Source organism: Emydura macquarii, unplaced genomic scaffold (assembly GCF_026122565.2).
Source record: "Emydura macquarii macquarii isolate MOO-44397 ecotype Brisbane River unplaced genomic scaffold, CSIRO-AGI_Emac_v2 contig_1790, whole genome shotgun sequence".
NCBI lineage: Eukaryota > Metazoa > Chordata > Testudines > Chelidae > Emydura > Emydura macquarii.
The window spans coordinates 22826133-22848475 of NW_027131927.1; the positions used below are offsets into that span (position 1 = coordinate 22826133).

Genomic DNA, 22343 nt, shown 5'->3' on the forward strand with positions numbered 1-22343 from the left:
ATAGTAATTGCCCCAAACTTGCTGTATCAATACTGTAAGCTGTAGTGTTTTGACTCGGTAATGTAATATATATTTTTAAGTGTTTTCAGACCTTTACTGAATCAAAATCTTTTTGATCTGCAAAATTATCTTGGAAATCCTGTGAAATTTATTCCAGTTCCAATATTTTTTGAGTGGTTCCTGTAGTTCTCATGTTTTTCAAAGTACTTCCTTTTTCACTTAGGCCTTGTCTATGCTAGCACTTATGCTGGCAAAACTTATGTCACTTGGGGGTGGTTTTTTCACACTCCTAAGCAACAAAATTTTTGCCAGCATAAGTGCTTGTGTGGACTACGCTATGTCAGCAGGAGGTGTTCTCCTGCCGACATAAATATTGCCAGTTGTTTAGGTTAGGTACAGATACAGCTGTTCCACTGTAAGTTTTAAGTATAGACTAACCTATACTAGGAGGAAGAGTCATTATGTGAACACCTCTGAATCTATAAAAGTTAGGTACAAATATCTGAATCAAGTTTATATGTCACCTAAATCAGTTATCCTATCTTTTGTCTGGATTCATCAACTGAAGTAAGCAGAAATGCACCCAGACCCTTTGTATGTTAAGTGGCATTTAACAGACTATATGCTCCTAACTTACACAGCAAACAGAATTCCCCACTGACTTGAATGGGGAGTTTTGTTTGGTTCTTAAAGTATCATATGGTTCTTTATCCCTTGTACAAGCTTATTTTATTACAATAGTATAATAGCCAAAACTATATAGTCTCCACACAGGAATCTGGGAGAAGAGGTCTATTCTCTAACTGGAATCTTGTGTTTCATCTGCTACAACAACTTATTAGCAATTAGAATTTTCCAGTGGAAGTAATATTTCCCCATCAAATCTATATGATGGGGTGAGACTTGTTGGAATGGAGTGGTGAGGTGGGAGGCAAGAATTACAAGTCACTTCCCTTTGTGAATGTGGGGGAAAGAGCACACTGCAGTCTATCTGAGAGACACTCCCAAATAGTCAGTGAGTCAGTTAGTGTCCCAACAAATTTAGAAGACAGACAGTTGTGTAATTCAGATAGCGAATAATAATTCTTCTAACAATTCTGCCTGCAGTTACATAGATATGTTTCCCATAGAAAATGACGTGTTATACCCACGCAACTGAGGGTAGAATTGGACCCTTAGAATGAGCGCAGCACTCACCTTCAAACCACTCTATAAACCTTAATTCTGAGGACACCTCTTTTAGGCAGGCAAACCATAATATTTCCCTATTCCTTTTTAAAAGAGATGGAGAAATTGAGACAGAGAGGTCAAACTTAATGGGAACTGTGGGTACTAAGGAAGGACAGGCATTTTAAATGCTTAAATGTGGATTTAGTTATCTAACTCAGTATTTCTCAACCTTTTAAGTAGCAAGTACCCCCTAACTTCTAAAATTTTAATAAGTACCTCAACACTCAATTTTCCACGGGATTTTATATTTACAGACTAATGTGAGACATATGTTGGAAGAAGGGCAGAGTATATAAGGCCGTGATATGACAGATGTCAGATCTAGTGTGGCTAGGGTTACCACCTTTACACCGGGGTGCACAACTCAAGTATATACCTGAGCTAGAGGTGACGTTGGCCAAAGGTAGGAGGCTTTGAGCAGCATGCCAATGCTGGGGAATATAAAACACCACACCAGATTTTTTGCCATAGATTTGAGAGAAGGAAGGAGTGAGAGAGAGAGAGAGAGACAGGGAAGGAGAGAGAGACAGGAAAAGAGGGTAACTGGTAAAATCTGGGGCTGTCACAGTTGTCAATTTAATTGCTCAGTTAGAGCAGTGAAATTGACAATGTTCTGGGCACTGGGCTTTGAGCCAGGGAAGGGAACTGCCACCTGGGCAAGTTGCAGGTGGCTGCTGCCTGGCTGCCAGCCCAGGAGGTTGGTAACTGCCACCCAATCCGAGCTGGGGCAGAGGAGGCTTCCACACTGGCTGGGACCCAGGGATGTGGGAAGGCGGCTGCTGCCCATCTTCAAGCCGGGGCGCTGGAGGCTGTCCCTTGGTTCGGAGCTGGGGTGTGGGTGGCTGCCACCCAGCTGAGAGACCAGTTCATGAGATGCAGGAGGCTGTCACTGGGCCCCCACCTGGGACCTGGCGGGAAGGGGGGGGCTGCTGCCCACCTCCCCCAAGAGCCAGCGTCTGCCGCCTGCCTCCCCTTCACTCTGTTTTTCCCAGGTATCCCCTGCCTGTGTCTTGCTTACCCCCAGGGGTACACATACCACAGGTTGAGAAACTATGATCTAACTAATAATAAAAAAATTGGCCTAAGTATTCTGCTCTGGGCCCCAGATGGATTCTGTGTCAGATCCAGGGTCAGTTTGTGACCATGTCCTGTGTATATCTCAGCAGAACTCTCCCTTCTCTTGAGGAAATCCACAGTTTACTGTATGTGCAATGTACTAGGTGTAATGTACAGGTCTCTTAAGCTCATATGAGTGAGAAGCTGAAGTGCAGTCCCTGTGAGGCAAGCAGTCTGACAAAAAATTTTTTTAAGTGTGTCTGGTTGCTTGAGTTAAACATAGAACATGGTAATCCCCTCTGAGTGTCATCCTCAGAGATGTGTGACTCTCCATTCTTCATCAAAATAGCTCCAATTAAAAGAAAGCAAAGTGTTTAAATCTGAATTTTGTAATGACAAAATAAGTAGAACAGAGCTGAAATTGCATGTTGAAGATCAGTAATGAATGTAGGGTTGCCTGATTTTATAAATAAGCCAAGTGGTATAGGTGGTGATACAAGATGTGGAATTGAAAAATAATACTCTGCAAAGCACAATGTAAGGAGGCATTCCGGTAAATTGAGCAGGTTGCTTTCATTAACAGGATGAGATTCATGGACTAGGACACTTAGCAGCCATCAGTGAGTGTAATTAAACAGTTAATGATCAGTGCTGTGAGAACCTTGGCGCAGCTGATGATGCAGTGTCAATCAGGGTTCCAGAGATATCTGAGAAGTGAGCTGTATGGCTAAGAAGGGCTTCTCTCTGACTCAACAGCAGTATTGTTAGTGTGTTTCGGGGCAGCCAGTTGCCAATGAAATCTGAAACCTAAGGCTGAGTCTGAGGGCTGGCCTTGCGAGGTTGTTCCAGCCTCCTGGACTGTATATTTACACATCCATACACAATTACTCTTTCTAACTTCTTGGACTATCTTGTGTGACTGCTAGAATTTCTCAAGTACATGTGGTGCTATTGCAGTGCTCCTAAATTAAGGTAACTGAGTCCTCAGGGACTCAGTCGCAGATGGTCTGAGCATTCAAGAACGAGACGAGAGGAAAAAACTTTTCACTGCGGTGACAACTTAGTTTAGCACCACTGTATTTCCTTTCTGAAACTGCCTTGTGAAGCTACCACGTTTATGGGTCTGAACATTTCCTCCACTTGTGGGAAGTAGAGCACTTCATTTTGTTTTATTTTCTCCTTTCTTGTTCACACCGGGTGGAGTTGTTTTTTGGAGTTGCTGCTGGTCTGGATCAGCGTTGCAATTGGAAACAGGGTAGGTGGAATTAAAGTGGAGTTTGTCTGTGACAACTGTGGAGAAGGGTATGTTCTTTTGACAGGACAAACTCTGAGTTCAAACCAGGAAGCAGCCACAGCAGCTGCTGTGACAATGCTGTTCTTGTCTTGGAGGGGGAGGCAGCTTCTAGGATTCTGTTCTGTGCTGCTATTTTTTAATTACAAACTTTGTTACAATGTTCCTTTTTTTATTTTTCCCATGGATAAAAATAGAATATTCTGTTATCTAACTACAGACTAAAAAAATAAAAATAAAAGCTCTTTGCGTGATCTGAAATTCCGCTGCTAATATTCATCTTCAGATTTCCAATGGTTCTCATTGCATGTTCCTCTTAAGCACAAATGTTTGGAATACAACTTTCCTAGATAACAGCTCATTGGGGCAGAATTTATACTAAATGCTTTGATTGTAATCACCAAAGAGTTCAGAAATCTTTAGGGGGTTTAAAAGCCACCCAAGTGGTTTTGTGTTTAAGATAAGAGAGCTACAGCATTTTTTTCTCTTTTTGGACTTGTATAAAATATTTGTGCATCTCAGAAATATGGCTATATGCTTGCAGAGTTTTGGGTTTTCTTTAAAGCAAATGTTAAATAGGATTTCTAGTATAAGATACTTGCTGCCTACTATGTGTTGTTGTCAGATCCCTCACTAGATATTGACTAGAAATAAACATCATGATCATTTGTAGGCACAAAAGCCCATATCATACATATGTAGAAAAAGGGTCCAGATTAATCTATTGTATAACCACAGTGACTTCAATAGGACTAATTTATCTAGATATGTTAGATGAATTCAATGCATCATTATTAGGATAACTTTTGTTACCCAGAATATTAGGTATCCTATAAAGAGACATTACTTTATTCTAGTTTCAAGGGGAATTGATTTATGTTGAGTTTCCTGTAGTAAGAAATGAGAGAGGGGAATTTAGCCATAACTAGAACAAGGCGTGCTGCCTTCACTGATTGGAATCTTGTGGTATATACAGATAAGTACAAAGTATTACCAAAAACTGATATGCACGTGCCCATAATTATAAGCAGAGGCGGAGAGAGAGAGCAAGCTATTGAGTGAAGGAAGTACTTATCCTCCCTGAAATTCAGATGTTAAGCTATGCAGTTGTTTTTGTTGTTGCACCAAGCATTGGATGGCACATGATACAGTGAGTTTAGCCCAAAATGGGCTTACAAGTCTTCTCCCCTCCCCCTTTTTTGGGCATCATGTTCATGTTGCTTTATTTGCCTGTTTGTTTTTTCATTGAATGCTGATGTCTCACTTCACAGTTGTTTTCATTTCTTACAGTTCATCTCCTCCTATAAAGCTACACAGGGATAGATTGGGGTTAAAGTGGGTGCCCACCCAGAGAAGCCCCACAGTCAGCCCAAGGACAATAGTGTAAGAGTCCCAGCTACCAGCTTTCCTCCCTCTCTCCCTCCTTCCTGGTGCATAGATAGAATGCATCACCAGGCCATTTCTGGTTTAAGGGGGATGCTCTGGGACATTACTTCTAAAATCTGGACTTGTCTGGTGGCTGCAGGTTTGAATCCTGATGTACCACTGGCCCTGCAGCTCTTTTCATTGGCCTTCTGTCCTTTGCTAGGAAGATGAAGCTCATGGAGTTAGTGCAGGAGGAAATAAGACCTCTTAAAGGTAATTGCTGCAAAACTAATAGGGTGAACTCGCAATGAGATTGTGTCTTTAGGTGCATCAACAACAACAAATCCCCTGTGAGATTCTATAGCTTTACACAGCTACAAAATGCACACAGCTTTCAAGGACTTTGATCTACCATGGTTTTATTCAATACGTGATCTTAAATACAGTAGGAAAAATGGGAAGTGTAGATGAGTCACAGCAGGTGGCACAAAGTGGTTTGCATCCTATTACTCTAGTGCTTTTCACTTGAGGTTGGTTTGTGTTTACTAGCAGTATCCTTATTTATTTCTAGTGTGACCTACTGGCCATTTGAAGTACATGTTATTTCCCAGAACTCTTGATAATCTGGTATGCTTTTCTGTGACATGAATAAGAAAGCACCGCGGGTGCAGATTGTTGGGCATTTTCACTATAGTATTAGCTTGGCATTTCAATGCCCTAATCCGCTTTGCAGTTGAGTGTGATACATTTATTTTCCATCAGGAAAAGAAATGCGCTCTCTCCTCTTTTCATGTCTCTATGTATGTTTTCATCATTCACTGTATGATATTTCTGTCTTGGTGTAATGCTTACTGCTGTAAGCGGAAGAGGTGGCTGATACTGCTTACCATAGGGAAGCACACAGACAATTAAAGAAATCCATAACACTACAATGTCAGTCTCTGAAGGGGCAGAATGTTGCAATAACAGTATAATCTAAAGTATCTGTTCAACTATACTTCGTAGCAGAAAGACAGCAGGAACTGCAAATAAACATATATCTTTGCTTCTATGTATGTATTTTGTAACAAGAATGGATGTTAATGCCTTTGGTTAAAGAGACACAAAATACTAAAGCTGTTTTTAGAATGGCTGCAAATCGTAGAGTCTAGGGAAAATAAAATGAATGTGAATGTATACGCACATGTGTGCGCATGCATGTTGGAGGTAGGGTGTAGGAATGCCAGGTCACCCTGTCACACACCCTGAAATCTCTCTCTCTCTCTTTTTTTTTTTTTAAGTTGGAAAAAAGGGGGGTTTTTTAATGCTCAAATCAAAGCTTTTCTTATCTTTAGAGCAGGTGCAGCAGATGGTGGCAGCTCAGGCTTCCCCAGTATGAAACAAAAATGCTTCAACTCTGACCTGGAGAGACCTACTGAAGCCCTGATCTTTTAAGGAACTCCATGTTGGCAAACCTCCTCTCTCTACTCCCCACATGAAAGAGTTTCCTGGAAGCATTTGGGACTCTATTTTGAGGACTTTTTTGCAGAGAGCTTCTTGAAGGATCAGGGCCTTTGTTTCCATGTGCATTCATTTTTTGGCTTCTTTTCTAATGCCCACTAAGTTTTATGCTAAGGATACCTGTCTGCTTTGAACTGTCGTGGTGTACTAATTTCACAGAGATTCATTGATAATGAGGCCAGGAGGGAAAATTGTGATCTTCTAGTCTGACTTGACCTCCTGTATAATACAAACATCTACTCATGATTTTAAAATTTCCAGTGAAGGAGAACCCGCTATGATGTTTGGTAAGATGTTCCAATGATTACTTACCATCACTGTTGAAAATGAATGCCTTCTGTCTAGTCTGAATTTGTTTAGCTTCAACTTCCAGACATTGAATCTTGTTATACCTTTGGCTGCTAGGCTGAAGAACCCTCAGTTACCAAATTGCTGTTCCCCATGTGGGTACTTATAGACTGTGATCAAGTCACCTTCTCTTTGGTGGTAAGCTAAATAGATTGAGCTTCTTGAGCCTTCCAGTATAAGGCCTGTTTTCCAATCCTTTAATCATTCTCATGGCTCTTTCCTGAAAGAGCTGCTTGCAGCATTCCAATATCAGTTGTACCAAATACGGAGGTGTAACCAATGTAACCTTCCTACTCCTACTTGAGATTTTCATTTATGAATGCAAGGATCACATTAACCCTTTCAGCCACAACATTGCACAAGAAGCTCATGTTCAACTAATCTTTAGAATCAATGCTTCCTAAACTAATTATGTACCTGGATTCTTGGTTCATAGGTGTAGGATTTTATTTGGCTTTACTGAAAAGCATAATATTTGCTTAGGCCCGCTTTAGTAAGTGATTCATTTTGCTCTGTATTGGTGAGCTCTTCTCATCATTTACTACTCCCCCAATCTTTGTGTTAACTGTAAACTTGATCAGTAATGATTTTTTTCCTCTAGGTCATTGATAAAAATGTTAAATAGCATAGACCCATGTACCGACCCCTATGGGAGCTTACTAGAAACACCCCATTCAGTGACAGTTCCCCATTTACAGTTACATTTTGAGACCTAATGTGTGTCATGTTGATTTTGTATCATTCTAGCTTCTTAATCGAAATGTTGTATGGTATCAAGTCAAATGCCTTACACAAGTTTATTACTTCAACACTGTTACCTTTTATCAGCAAAATTTGTAATCTCACCAGAATAGATATCCTGTTAGTTTGACAGGGTTTTATATACTCCAGGGCATAACAGGACCAAATTCCATGACAGCAACATTAAATTTCTGTGGCTGCTATTATACAGTACAACTAAGAGATGAGCCCTGCAGAGACAAAAGAGCTGGATTCTAATTGAACTAGAACTTCTTACTGCACAGCTGGCATTTTGCAAACACCAATGTGACCTAAAAAGATAGAAGAGTTTATGCCCTATGTGTGGGACATCAGCTAGGATAAGAGCCTGCTGCTTGCTTACAGCTAGCAAAGCTTTTCCTCTTAGCTCAGGTGATACAAATGTGCTTTTGGTGTTAAAGGTTCCAGGCTCATTCCCAACTAATGTTTGTCTCTGTCTGTGTCTCTGGTCATAGCTTGTTTTATTAGTGTATAGTGGCATAATCTCCACAGGTGTGGAGCATGGCCCACCTGGAGCAGTGGAAGCGGGCCTGGCCCTGTAGAAGCAGTGGAAAGCAGGCCTAAGGCTGGTTTAAGTGACTGTGCTACACCCACCTTCACAGTCTGTAATATAGAGGACATGGTGGTGGAAAGAGGTTGTGACTGGAGCATTCCTGCTCCAGTCATCCCAGCTGCTGGAATGCCACTTTGGAGGACCAGTGGAACCAGGTGTTATTGAAAGCAGTCTGAGGTTGATCTAAATTGCTTGAAATACTAGATCACCTGAAGTACAGGGAATGGTATAAAGATGGCAAAATGTCACTTTTGCCTTTTCCCCTTCAAGTCCTGCAGTTTAGCTGTATGGGACCCTATCTTTCTAATTCTAGCACTGACTGAGGGTTAATTTACTTTGTTTAAAAAAATTCAGAAACTGGTAAATTTAAAAAACCTGCCAACCCTTAAAGAGGCTTGCATGCCATGATACCACAATGATACAATGTATATTTAGGACTGGATCTTCTAGTTTAGTTAATTATTATTGTAAGGTATTGGTAGTCATATCTACCTGAACTACTTGGTCTGTGACCAAGAGATAAAAATTGTACCTATGGGTGAATAGCCCAGAACAGGATAAAACAAACTTATAACACTTTGTTTGAACACTCTCTGTATACTAGCATTGGTATAAGAAGTATGTGAATGCTGATATAATTGTGAGTTGAATTACAGCTTATGAAAAAAAGTTTAATTGATATAACTGCTGCCCAACTTAATGATCTGAGTATTGATTTGGAAGATGTGCTGTGTAATTCAGGGGTTTAGTGTTGCTGGCAAATGTAATATGATGATGCAGAAAGAAAAGCTCTCACTCTGCATCCACTGGTTACTATGAGTTATATACCCGAATGGTTTTGGTGGTTCAAAATAGGTAGCTGAACAGAGGCCTATTTGCTCTATGAACTATTACATCTTGGAGCCTGTAGACACTTAGGGAAAAAGCTAAATTTTTTGGGTAAGAGGTAACTTTGTGTGTGTGTGGGGAGAGGGGATTGAAGTAAGCTTTTACTTCTCTTCTGAGAGAATAAGATCAAAATCATCATGTCTTGCATGCATTGATAGTCACTGGGGTTATCCACCGTAAAGTGGTTTTAAAATCACAAAACAAACCTGCATGATGGAAAGTAACTGTGTTGCTGGCAGTTCGCAATATTTGTGCAGCTGTTCCCACAGCTCTGTCTTAACGTGCACCCTCAGCCCCAAGAAACAAGTACAGTAAACTGACAGCAATGTGTATGTAGGGTGGGGGAGGAGACATTTCTTTGCGAGGCCTGGGTTGGACCAGACTCAGGAGAAACAAACTATGCCTTACAGTTCATGAAAGGAAAAATACAAAGTTAAATAAGAATTCACTGTTTTTAATGCTTGCAAGCTTTAAGTCTTGGTTAGCTTTGTTTTGAGCCAGAATAAATAAGATTCTGGCAGAACACAAGACAAAGGGATACTATTAAACATGGGTACCTAGCTTTAAAGTGTGATTATAATCACTGTGACTCTTTAAGAAGGATATTGTTGGATTCCGTATCTATTCTACCTCAGTGACTTCCAGGTCAAATTTGCTGAGTTTAAAGTTAATGGAAAAAGTCCAGCCCTGTAAGCTCAATTGGACAGGCAAACGGTTCTTTCTGGCTTATGCAACATAGCCAATAATAAAGATTCTGGAGTCCAAACATAGTAGCTAGGGCCCTGATCGTGTAAACATATGTGAATAACGGGGTGCAAAGTTGGGATTTAATTTTATTCTTGTTGTAGGAAGCAGAATGGAATCCAGTTTGCTCTGTCATAACTTCACCTGCATTGCTTTTTTCCTCAGCAAATAGATATAAAGCAAGCAAATATAACTCAGAAATACAGGGAACTGAATGGTGCCATTTTTACATAGTTATATTTCTGATATCTACTTTTTAAATTATTAAATCTAAATTAAATCATACTAAGATTATTAACACTTATTACAAGATCAATTAATAATTGCTGATTGTTTATTGCAGTGTAAAATTGAGTATTAGATGTTAGTTATTGTTGGACAAGTATGAGAAGGGTCCTTCTTACAAAGGGCCTTTAACCAAGTTTAGAATTTGTATTAAAAATGGGTTCCAGATAAAACAACATCTAGCATGACATGGCAAAACCATACTAAAACCAAATTTTAAAATTTGGTTCTAATATGTCTATTCTTATAGACATATTATAATTGCACTCTAAAAAATGTTTGGCTTAATTTGTCTTGCAATATCAGTATTACTTACACTCATGATTTTATTACAACAAATATCACAAAAGTTGCATTTCTTAAAGCCCAGTTCCTGGAGTTATGATATGTGAGAATCTCAGCTCTTATTGTTTAAAAGGTTATTTTCTAGTTCCCATGGTTTTTAGAGGAAAGTTTGAAATCATGAACCCTAAAATCTCAAGGCAAAAGAAAGGAATCCAACATTTCTGATTGTTTCAGCCAGTCTCATGACTTTTGAATAGTTGCATCTGACAATACTGCAACTTGGTAAATGCCTCTACAGAATATGGAACAGTGGACTATTGCAACTAGGTCATCTTATGTAAGGACCTGATCCTGGGAAGTGCAGAATGCCACCAACTCCCATTTAAATCAGCTTGGAGCTCAAAGTCTGCACCTCCTAAGAGACCACAGCACCTACATATTTGTACCACCTAGCTTCATGTCCAGAAGCACATGTTGGATGATGTATTTAAAGCTTGCATCTTTGTATGCACTTAGATTCATGATAAGCTTTGTTAGGTTCCTTTCCTAAGGGATGTTAATGTGTGAACATCAAGAAATTGAGACATCGTCTTGTATAGAGTGCACTTATTTTAAATAACTGTTTTTCTACACAAAAGAAATTTAGGATTAGAGTAAAGGAATATAAATCGGTGATATCCCTCCCCCATTTTTACCACATCCTCTGCCCAATGGATATTTCCCCAACTGATTTCCACCACATTCCTGGGCTTCACTTTTGAAATCCAGGGATGTATGTAAAAACTCTAATGATCTTTATTATGTATTTATAATTAACTGTTAGGGTAGGAGTATGTTTACAAACATGGGCCCTAATCTTACAATTGACTTTACATCTGTCCCCCTGCACATTTGCAAAGAGGCAATCCAACCCCAAATGAGTGGATAGGAGCATTTGATATGTATAAATAGGGTAGGCAGAATTTGACTTTTATTTTTGTATATGATTTCAAAGGTAACAGATTCTTTTAAAGCACTCTTTAAAATTTTTATTGGTTTTAAATTTTCAAATTGCATGAAATTATGGGGGGGGAAGGGGTCAGATAATTATTTAATTATAGTAGGTGCTGAGATTCAAAAGGTTTACACTTTATAACCATTAAAATACGCATTGTCAACATCACATGTTAAAATATACAAAGTAAACATTCTTAAATCAAACTGTAAGTTCTCAAGTAGTATTTTTCTTTCTTCGCCTGTCTCTAAATTTCAGTCATTATAAATGGAAATGTTTTTTTGTTGTTTTTTGTGTGTATGGTGAAATCAACATTTACCATTTAAAAAAAAATCTTATCCTTCCAGTTTTACATATAAAGTGCTACCCAGCATTGCATTAGCAGAGAAAAAAGTGATCCACACCAAATCCATCTTTTTTTCTTTTTCTCTTTTTGGTAACTCTTTACAGTAATGAGCCAATAGTTAATTTTTTTGACATTTCTGGTAATAGCACTACTCCTGAAGAATTTATTGGAAATGAATGTGGATGTCATAAACATTTGAGTTGGATTCTCACAGTAATTCAACTTTAAGACAGCCACCTTATTACAAAGAACTATTACCTTCTATAACAATTCTTAACACTGCCCTTTGGTTAGCAGGGACCTTGTATGGGAGAAATCGGTGTTAATCATTTTAAGCTTTGTGTTGTCAGCCAAATCATTTTGTTAGATGTGAGGGGAAGAAGCGTAGAGGAGGAGGTAGGCGGCGGTGGTTGTGCAGGCTGTTATGTGAATCTGAGAGCCAGACAGAGTTCTGTCAGTGCATCACTTATATTCCCTCACTGTTTGCTGTTGAGTCCTCCTTTGTTTAATATGTGCTGAATTCCCACGTGTATGTACCTCTCACTCTCTTGTCATTGGCCTGAGGACACTGTTCACAGGGCTCACAATGCCTCTCTGCTGACACCAGGAAAGGATAGCGCGGCAAGTTGAATGTGCACCACATGGCACATATGGTTGGGACTATTTATCATGTAACAAGATTAAGCCTTCATGCAGCAATGCCGTATAATGCAGGCACACGCTGCTTCAGATACCTTTACCAGGCAATTTGAAAAGTGCAGAACATCAGTTCAGCAAAGGTGGTCTTTTGCTAACACTAAACAGAGAATCCTAAATGCTTAGACTCCCTTCAGACATTTGCATGCTGTTTGACGGTGTCACTCTTGGGACGCTGCTTCTGATACCTTCATCTTCCAGCAAGAACAGGAAAGCTGTGAATCGTGAGTTTTGCTGGTTTTTATTCTTTTAAGGAGTGAGAGAGAATGCTATTCTAGCCACAAAAACATGTTAATTGTGATTTTTTTTTACTATATCTCCACCTGACTACACAGTAAAGATTTCATAGTTGCTTTAAGTGTCCATGAACTACTGTGAAATTAAAGGGAAATACCTGGTGGAAATACCCAGTAAATGAATTAATTTACAATCTGTGCTATGATACTGAATACCAAATGAATTCAGGATAATGAAACAATACAGTAAAAGTCTTGGCTGCATGGTGAAGCTGGTATAATGGGGTATAAATATTGATTGTTACAGATGAATTTCATAGGGAAGTCATTTGCTGGATTTCAGATTTTATTTTGAATACACAGAAGATAGAGCTTAGTGAGCTCTTGTCAGTCAAAGATAGCAAGGAATAGGTCCAGCTCCATGTAAGAGACTGATTCCCTGATACTGTGGATTGACCAGTAAATTGTCAGCAGAATAATTAGGGTTGCATTTATGCACAAAGAAAAAGGGGTGTGAGCTAATTATTTCTCAAATGGCTCGGTCGAATTTTCTTGTCTTGAGTTTGCCAGAGGCTTTTCTTCTGTCATTTAACTCTTCCATGAGACTCTCCACAAACCTCTTTATTGCCTTTCTGGCAGAAGGATCCTTAGAATATTGTGTTAGAAATATATCTGCCTATCTTTCTTCTGACAAGCTTAGCTTTGTGCTGCTTGACTTGTAATCATTTCCAAATATCAAATCTCGATCTATTTGAAAGGGGAGTCTGTTTGGAAGTATTTTGAAGGGTGTTTTAAGCAACACAGCTGCCTCATCCGTAAATAGGACTATGATGCAAGTCCATGGAATGCTATTAATCTATAAAATTCCTGGAAAAAAAGTGCACATACACACACACAAACTCTGTATCAACTGAAATCACCTTTGTAGTACAGTATTAGAAACAAGTTGTTGAGGAACTAAATGCTACCTTCAGTTACAGCTGTGAAGTCCCACTGAAGCTAATGGGTTGCATAGGTATGACTGAGAGCAAAATTTTAGTGTGAAAGACTTGGATACCAGTTTACTGGGGAAGGCTTTTTTTATTAGGATTTGATGTGTGGCATGAGGAAAATCGATCTGTATAACACCTTCTCTATAGAACTCTTCCTGTATCTGAAAAACATAAGGTAAGTGAAATAGCCCCGAAGGTGGCATATTCGGTATTTAGTCAGATTTGCTTGTGGAAAGTCGTAGCTTGCCTTATTACTCAAAGAGATTCGGCTCATCCTCTTTGAGGAAAAAAATTAAATATTTTCTTTTTATACTAGGATCTGATACTTCAGTGAATTGTCATTGATGTATATTGTAGATCAGCAAGTCTCTTTTATCTTTTGTCCTGTCTTTTAAAAGTAGAGCTCTAAACTGAATATACTGTCAGAAGTCTTACCGTTGATTTGTATTGTGGTTGTTCCTATAGGACCCAATCTGGGGCCAGGGCTTCATTGTACTAGATGATCTACACACGTCATATTAAATGTAATCTTGAACTACTCAAAAAAAACAAAAAAAAAAACTATAATGCTCAGTTTAAATATATATTTTTCCATCATGGGCAATCTTTTCCTCTCAGGTTACTGGACTTTTTGAAGTTCTAGTTCTTTAATGACTAGCAGGGAACGTACTTTCTCTGCATTCTGTTTTAACAATAAGAAAAAAGAGGTTTTTTTATTTTATTTAATTTCAGTTTTTTTATTGAATAAAACCTCAGAGGAAGAAGCAGATAAAGTAACAAAACTGTTTTATCTATAGACTTCCACTCTTTCTCTCCCTCCCATCCCTCCAGCTTTTACTAATGATATATGTGGATTCCTCTGCAGCAAAGACTTGGGGGAAAGGACCAGTAGCCAAGTGTTCTTTCAAAGGAATATCCAAACTACACAACCATACACCAGTTTGGTGGTTTGGGCTCTCCAGAAAAGCTGCCTTCTTAGCACTTTGGAGAGAATCCTCCAGGTCAGGTTTGAAGTATGCTATTGATAAAGTGTAGGTGAAGCTTGTACTGCAGCTGCTCATGCTATTTTATCTATACCAGACTGAGAACGTTAGTCATGAAAGGTTATCAATGTGGCTTTTACCTACTTAAAGTTTGAAGATTAAAAATGGTCAGGGTAGCCTGGGAGTTCTTTTCTTTGACCTTGGTGTGTAAAAGCTATAAGGTACAATATACTCTTTATATGACCACCTGCAGGAAAGAGACTGCTTCCATCTGAGGACAATGCAAAGGTATTTTGGATATGAGTTGTGAAAGTACCTCAATTCTGTCTATCCAGGCCGATTGCTGCCAGTTTTCATCCTTTTATATCCCTAGCTGGTACATCAGTATTGTCTCAAGTATGTTGTGCTGTTCCATCTTTCCATGCTAAGATAATCAATTTACTTCCCTCTCTCTTCCCACCCCTCCCAAATCAAAGTGATCAAAATGGTGTAGACCAAAGCTAGTGTTATGTTTCACTAGTCTCTGTGAGACTCTAAAGAACTCCAGTATGAATGTAGAATGGGACTTACATTTTTTGGTCGTGTTTGAGGGAAAGGAAGAAAGAATTTGTGCTTGTGAGGCTCAAGGAAAGTAGTTGTGTGTCAAGAGCATTGGAGAAAGTTGTTAAATTTTATAAAATTTGTCTTATAGTGATGCGCAGTTTGAGCGAGGCAAGTGTGCCACTCATCCTCACAATGTGTCAGTGTGCCACACAGGACCCCCCCCAATGAACTAATGTGGGAAACATTACCCTGTTGTACCATCTTCCTTTTCCCTCCTCTACGCCTTTAACGTCCCACTTTATCTAATGAGATAACAAATGTGGTTGATAAATATTACTGTCGATATAATACATTCAGACTTCTGTAAGATCTTTGACTTTTAACCCTGTATGGCATCCTTATTAAAATAAATGTTAGTGTTATGTACAAAATATGTAGTTCATATTAAATGGATTAATAACTGGATAACTAATGGAGGGCAAAATGTAATTATAAATGGGAAGTAGTCATCCAATGGGAGGTGTTCTTTTGATGGGGTCCTGCAAGGATCTTTTCCTGGCCCAATGTTGTTCAGTATCTTTATCAATAATCTCAAAGAAAATATAAAAATAATCCTTAGTGGTAAAATTTGCAGATGATACAAATTGGTGGCCTGGTAAATGAAGGGGCAGGTTATGCAGACGAATCTGTATCACTTGGTAAGGAGGGCACATTTAAATAACATGCATTTTAATAGTGAAAGCAGAGGTTATATATCTATGAACAAACAAGGTAGGTCACATTTATAAGATTAGAGACAAGCAGTGATACTGAAAAGGATTTAGAGATAATGGTGGATAACCAATTGCATATGATCTTTGCATTCAATGCAGTAGCTAAGAAGGTGAAACATGATCTTTGGTCATAGAAGCAGAGAAATAGTAAGTAGGAGTATGGAGGTGGTCTTATCTCTGTGTATAGCATTAGTGAGATAATTACTGGAATACTGTGTCCAGTTTTGGTGTCAACACTTCAAAAAATTGGAAAGGGTCCAGAAAAGAGCTACAAGAACAATTCAAGGTTTGGAAAACATGCCTTATAGCGAGATATACAGTCAAGCTATTTAGCTTATCCAAGAAAAGGCTAACGTGCGACTTAATGTATGCTAAATAAATCATATATATATATAAGATAGCTATGCACATTAACCCCAGCTATCTGAGATGAGAAAAATAGGTGATGCTGGTAGTGCCACCTCTTAGAGTTGTCTGGAGATTCCCAGTATAAGACTGTTTTCCGTTACTTGTAAGTTTCCTAAACTTTAATTGTTCAGGCTGAAATTTTTTATGCTAGATGTCTTCTGCTGGCAGAACATTTTTGGGAACTTTCAGCTACAATGATTCAGAAAAAGATTAGAGAAAATATATTGCTTTGCCCGTTTTAAAACAGATCTTCTACTTCACTGAGAACTGCTAGCAACTCCATGCTCTAGAACAGATACTTTTGAAATTGGGCAGTGAATGTCCTAAAGTCAGGGCTGTGCCATTCTTCATACTCCTGAAAAAATTTTCATACCCAGGAAAGCTGCCCCAAAGTTGGCCAAGTTATGTGCATGCTCTAGCCCAAGGCTGAAGGGGCTGAGCAGGATTTTCCCTGCAGTTACTCTCAGCAGCTGGGGCCACAATGATGCTAACAAAGAGAGTCTCAGTCTCTCTCTCTCTCTCTCTCTCTCTCTCTCTCGTGTGCTCAGTGCTCCCACTGCTAGAGCCCAGGCAGTTAGGAGAAGGTGGAAGAAGCAGCTACTCTGGAATGCGGAAAGGTGAGAAATTGTGGTGGGGAGTTGTTGAAGCAGAGGTGGCAGGAAGTGGGGGCAGCACAAGAGTGAGGGCAAGAGCTGCGTGGACTGGATAGACAAGTTGACAGAGACCAGGCTTGGGGCACAGGGGCGTAAAGGTTTATAGCCGCTAGATAACTTCAGATTCTGTCGGGGAGTATTAAGCCCAGGAGTTCTCAATTTGTCCACTTTCCTCTGCAGTTAGCAAATAGATGTTACTCTTTGCCAGTGGATTTATGTCACCTCCCTTGTGACTGGCCCACATAGCAGTAGCAGGTTATCCTCCTATCAGTTGCTCCGTTAGCTGCAGTGACAGAGGTCTGTGCCATAAATCTATGGAGGTGTAATTTCCAGTTTGGCCAGACATACGTGCGCTAACTCTGATTGAGCTAGCATGCTAAAAATAGCAGTGTGACTGCCTGGGTGGCAGCACGGGTTAGCTGCCCCAAATACTTACCTAGGGTTTCAGACAGGATTGTACTCAGAGTGGCTAACCTGTCCTGTCATCTGTACAGCTGCAGCTACTGTCTTTAGAACTCTTGCTCTGTCACAGCTAGCATCGGTATGTCTACCTAGGCTGGAAATTACACTTTCAGCTGCACTGTAGACGTAGCACTAGGGTCTCAACCCACTCCCAACTTGGAGGCAGGATGATTCTACATAAAGGAGTTTATTTTTTCAGGGTTTTTTTAAACAAAAAAGGGAAATTTCGTTAAAAATATGTTAAGAGAACATGACGGTTGCAGTGTCAAGGACTGAAAAATTAGGAAATGCCAGAGTTATGGTTGCCCAGGCAACGTTAATTCGACCCTCTTGTACACCTACATTATGACACTGTCCACGACCCCCAACCCCTTCCTATATTCAGTGCACACAATGGTCATTGCTCAGGGAAGGATTCAAGGTTGTGTAGTTTGGATAGTGTGAATGAAATAAAGTATGGCCACACATTAAATGTGGAAGATAAAAAGTAATACTAAATACCTACATCCTGTGGGGTCCTCCTGTGGGGGGGGGGGAGTGGGAAGTATATGATCATGTAATTAAAAACTGTATTATGATAAATATGTTTGCACAGACAACCTTATTTTTGGGAATTTCCTAATTTGTGAGTTCTTAATTTTTTGCAACATTCTTTTAATGTAGTTTTTAGGATGTAATTATATTATAATTCATGTTATACGTGAGATCAAACTAGATAATCACCATGATCCCGTCTGGCCTTGGAATCTATGAATCTATATAGCTTGGCATCAAATAGATAATCATCTGGTTATGCAGTATTTAGTAAACAAAGTTGTGCCTTTTGCTCTATAGCACAACTCTGCTTGATCTCCTTCTTGGCTCACAGCAGTTTCCTGAGACCAGATCCTGCACTTCTGTATACCTTGTGTAGTCATGGATACCCGTGAAAGCAAGTGTAAAGTTCTACCACCAGTATGAGTGGAGAACTCTGATTTGGTAGTGATTTACTTTTGCAAGTGTAAATGACTGCAGAAAAGGCAAGGCAATGGAAGATCAGGCACTTCTTGTTCTGGGTACATCATTGACATAGCATTGTGTTTTCTTTTAGTGGAATTACGGGAATGGTCAAGGTATACTTAATCCTGCCTCCATGCAGGGAATGAACTAAATGACCTCTGGAGGTCCCCTTGAGCCCTACATTTCTGTGATTGCATTTCTGATAACAGCTAGGCTCTTTTCTCCAGAATGAAAACATGAGAGTATGTTTAGAAGCAGGGATGTTTGAATGACTCTTCCAGTTTTGAATTTGGATGCTTAGACAATTTTTATGGAAACTGATATTGGTAAACAGTTTGAATCTAAGGGTCATTCGCTGAAAATTTTACAAAAAGGGGGCTCTTCTATATCTGCTGTGTTTCTTGGCTAGCTCATCATTTGCTAAGAGTTTCAAAGCTACTATGGCTGAAACAGTAAAGAACTGTGGAAATCCTCATAGGATGCCACCATGTCACTCTTTTAACTGACTTGTTAAACTTTCACTGGGAACTTCAGAGAGTGACTTCCAAACTAAAAATGGTAGAAAAATTTTTGACTAAACACTTTTCCATTGAAAAATGCCATTTCATCTAAACTAAAAAGTTATACAGAAATGTATGGTTTTCAACAAATATTTTGGTCAGGAAGGCTTTGCAGGTAAAGGATGACATTTGAAAGAGACAGAGGGGCAGACATTTTCTGTATGTCAGCTGATGGTTTTAGCACTGACCTGGAAGAGACTGGTTCAAATTCCTGCTCTGTTTGATGTGGAATGCTAAATGTTTTGTGAAACGGAATTGTTTTTCAGACATTCCTTTTTAAAACAGTGACTATTATTTGTAACTCGGGAATATTGTGGTGGAAAATAAGACAATTTCATTTGTTTTATTTTGAAATGTAATTTATAGTAACTAATACTTAGCATCTTTTTACTGGAGAATTGCAATGCTTCATATAAACATTAAATAATGAATCATCACATCTCTGTGCGGAAAGTGGTGGCATTCCCATTTTATGGACTGGTAAATTGAGGCACAGAGGTTAAATGATTTATCACATGGTAAATCTGTGGCAGAAGTGGGAATAGAACCTGAGACTCTTTATTCTGTTTCTCGTTTGAACCAATAGACATCACCATTTCCCTCGTTATTTTATTTATTAAATAGGGAAAAATACTGCCTGATACCTTTCTACTGTAGTTTTAGTTAGAGATCCGGTTTTGGAATCCAATATGATATAAGGAGAGATCTAGTTTGGCTTTCTCAGTGACATTTATTTTTTGAAAATTTGGCTTATCTTAATTGCATGGAGAATATTGACAAAATAAATCCATTTCCCACACAAAATCCCCCCCACCACTACCCCATTATTAAAGTTGGGTAACTGTACATATATGCAAGCAGGTTACTAGGCATGCTATCTAATAATGATATAAATTTGTAAAATGCATTTTTGTATGTACAAATAGATCTACTTTAACATATGAAGTGTAGAGTTCAGGAGAGTCTAAAAGTTTTGGCCGTGGATATTTAAATTTGTTTTTAATATGGACCCCTGCTTAACCTTCCCCCCAGCATCCCACCACCAACTTAAACACTGCTAGGACTACTTCACAGCTTTGTAAGATGAAAAAATGGCAATATTTAGCTTAGACTAAAAGAGGTGATTTATAAGATCCTAGTTGCTGATGGTAATACATGTATGCAGAAAGCCAAGGGGCTGGGAAATATTTGACATTGTTCTCTTCAGAATAGCATAGAAAAATGGCAGGAGCTTTGCTTCCAAACCAGGATTGTGTACATCACCTTGTGTAAGGGAATACCCTGAAACTATTATTACTTTTAAGGGGGAGCGCAGGTGGTAAATGCAACAATTTTGCAAAGCTTTAAAAAAAATCAAAACTCCACTATTTCAGTGTTGTTGTAATTGAAGCTGCCACAACAAAATCATCCTTTCACATTAGGATTCCCTAGATGTTTATCCATATACTTAATCATACTCTGAATGTAAGGTTATGCTTTCTGTCTTGTGAAAGCATAGTGGGTTCTCACGGTATGTTTTACTTTGGTTATTTTTGCAAGTAAGAGAAGGTTGCCAAAGTACCAGGTGGTAAATTGTCTGGGAAGTATGAAGAAAAACCCAAACCTAACACTCTATTACTTTGGATCAAGGAACTAGGTTTTTTTTTTTGTTTGTTTTTTTTAAATCTGTCTACCCAGGCAAAGGCGGCTAAGGATGTAAATCTCTATTCAATGTTCTCTCCTAATCAGTTGTTTGTGAAGGCTCCAGAACTACTTGCTTTTATTGAAAGATGCTGAAAATACAAAGTACTAAAACTAATTCCTGATGTAACTCTGCTAACTTCAATGGAGTTAGTAGGGATGAATTTGGCCTAATCCGTTAATTATATCTTTCTGTGTGGTTTATCTAGGTCCTCTTTTATTAATTTTGTAGAGAAACTTGCTAGCTCACAGCATATTCTGATTCAGGGTGCCATGTTTTTGTTTGTTAAATCATTTGTGATGAAATGTCTAGTCTACCCAGTACTGTAAGGTTTTCCAATGCAAGTATTTTTAATCAGTACAAGCTTTTGATTTCTTCAGTGCAAACTGATTCTTGGCTTCTCAAAAGAATGTTCTGGTATTTTCCTAGGCTGCAGGAATTATAAAGGAGCTGTAAAAGAGAACTGTTCAAACAGATGGTGTTAGTAAATCTTCCTTACTGTGGACACCGATATTTTCAGAGATGCATGTAATGATAGCTGCATGAATTCCTCTGACCTTAAAACCCTGAAAATGTGGTAGTTTATACTCATAACTTGGAATGATCTTACTAGCATCAGTAACTATCTCCACAGCAGCCCATGATGATTTTAGTTTAGTCTCAATGGAACCCCAGGTTTGATTGGAATGTTTATTTACTTTTCATAACCACCTGTGAGGTCTTACTAAATTAAGCACTTCCTTTGGCTGAAAACAAGAGCCAAATTCTACTCTTGGTTACTCAGAGGTAAAGCTGGACTAGTTCCTTCAACTTCAGTGGATTTAAATCATTGTAATTGAGTGCATAGCTCTAACTCTTTTAATTGACTAACATTAATTTGTATGGCCTAATTTTTCCTTTCATTTAAACTAATTTTATCCTGGTGTAACTTGATCAATGTTAGTGGAATTAACCATGATTAGCAATGATATAAGTGAGGGAATATTCAGGCCCTGTTATAATTACATCTAGGGACTGGAGTTCCTCTACTTCTGTGGCTCACAAGGACATTGTAATGTGAATATCAAACTACAGGCAGAATTTAAAGGGATCCACAGTCTGCTTCTCAACTGTGTCTCATTGTGAAGTACTGTATACTAGTTATAATAGCTTAAATGAAACATTTACTGTCATTTTGCACAAAGATGTTTGTCAGTAGAGCTGAGCAAATTAGATGTAATGATTTAATCTGTAAAGTTGAGAAAAGACCTGTTTGGGGGGAAGGGAGATGGGTGGAGGGAACAAGGCTCTTTGCTTATGAACAAATTAACTTTGCCCATGTTCGCACCCCCCTTGGTGTGTTTGCTTCACATGCATAGTCATGAAGTATGAATCTTACAAGCACAAAGCAAATGTTCAGGTCTTATCCTAAGATGTTCATGGAAGGCAAATTTTAAAAGTTCCCTCCTGTGAACTTTCCCAACACTAACCTAATTGCTATTCTCCTTCAATCAGGGCACAGAGACAATACCATGTGACTTGTGGCCAATAACAACTAAGCAATACAGCAAGCCATAGAACCTATACAATTCATGAAAATTTAGTCTAATTTTGAATGAATTTTGGGACAAGGTATAAATTATAGACCGACATTCTGTGGGCAGAAAAATGCAAAATTAATGGAATTATTTCTAACAAATGACTTGCTGTGCT

At 38.8% G+C, this 22343-nt stretch overlaps 1 protein-coding gene across 5 annotated transcripts in view; it reads left to right on the top strand.

Moving 5' to 3' along the window:
• Positions 1-22343, top strand: part of ARHGAP24 (Rho GTPase activating protein 24) — a 463741-nt gene that overhangs the window by 113619 nt on the left and 327779 nt on the right. Inside the window, exon 1 of one of the 5 annotated variants that reach the window (XM_067557110.1) lies at positions 3063-3541. The exons of 3 other annotated variants lie outside the window; for them this stretch is intronic. The gene's annotated coding sequence lies outside the window, so the exon portion shown is untranslated. Of the gene's footprint in view, positions 1-3062; positions 3542-22343 lie in introns of those variants that run through there. One more of the 5 variants, XM_067557115.1, reaches the window with a different exon arrangement.